The sequence below is a fragment of the Seriola lalandi genome, unplaced genomic scaffold (genome assembly GCF_002814215.2).
Source record: "Seriola lalandi dorsalis isolate HSWRI2012SDOR001 ecotype SW California unplaced genomic scaffold, Sedor1 jcf7180002054609, whole genome shotgun sequence".
Taxonomy (NCBI): Eukaryota; Metazoa; Chordata; class Actinopteri; order Carangiformes; family Carangidae; genus Seriola; species Seriola lalandi.
Genome location: NW_019525162.1, coordinates 688,435 through 689,315, shown reverse-complemented (window position 1 = coordinate 689,315; position 881 = coordinate 688,435). Strand labels below are relative to the sequence as shown.

General features: G+C 38.6%; 1 protein-coding gene across 1 annotated transcript in view; it reads left to right on the top strand.

Annotated features, from left to right (window-relative positions):
• Positions 1–881, top strand: part of LOC111664920 (uncharacterized) — a 5,105-nt gene that overhangs the window by 1,990 nt on the left and 2,234 nt on the right. The window lies entirely within an intron of this gene.

Below are 881 nucleotides of genomic sequence, written 5' to 3'. Positions count from 1 at the left end.
AAAAATGCACTGGAATTTGATATTAAGAAAAGACAAGAGCAACTGAGAGGAAGAGGAGAAAGGAGGATTGATCATATTAGGAGATGAAAAGAGAATGATAGATACAAGAAGGTGGACAGAGGGGAGGAAAGGAACAAGTTGGACAAGTGAAGACAGATGCCATCAGTCAGTCAGGTCAAACAGTTTATGACAGTGAAACCTACAAAGCTAACGTTTATAGACTTCTTTATGTTGAGGAGTAAATGTCAGCCAGCTGTCTCATGGAGCTGTCAGAGGAATGGCATCTGTCTTTCTTCATTTCTGTCTCTGTCTCTTCTAAAAGGCATCAAACTCTACCAGTGTTGACGCTGGTCAAATACATGTATGTATGTCTAGTCACCAACCCTGTCTCCTAAGTTTTATATACTACTGATGTTTTTAATCCATCAAGAAGTTATATATATTTGGTAAACAGATCCTTATAGATAGAGGGAAGATAATAGTGTGGTGCCAATGAACAAGCAGGTGTGGTAGAAAAGTCCTAAAAACAACTGTTAAGTCATAGACACTAATTCCAAAATGATTTGTTTATATGTTCCAAAGGCTAATTTATAGGAATAATTCTGCCAGCTAAATGTGGGACAGAAAGAATCTTCTCAGCCAAGTAAATATCTATATATGCTCGTCATTTAATTGTATAAATCTTTCAAACAGGCTTCTGATTTCCTAAAAATGTCCTCATTGGTGATTATGTTGAACCATGTGATCAGAGCTGATACTGACGCACAGACCAGTGGCAGTATAACAAGACCCGGTTAGATGGACTTTAATGTGGACCTGGTCTGACTCTGGTCCTGGGTTTGGGACGGGTTTTCAAGTTTGACCAAGAAATGGAAAGCGAG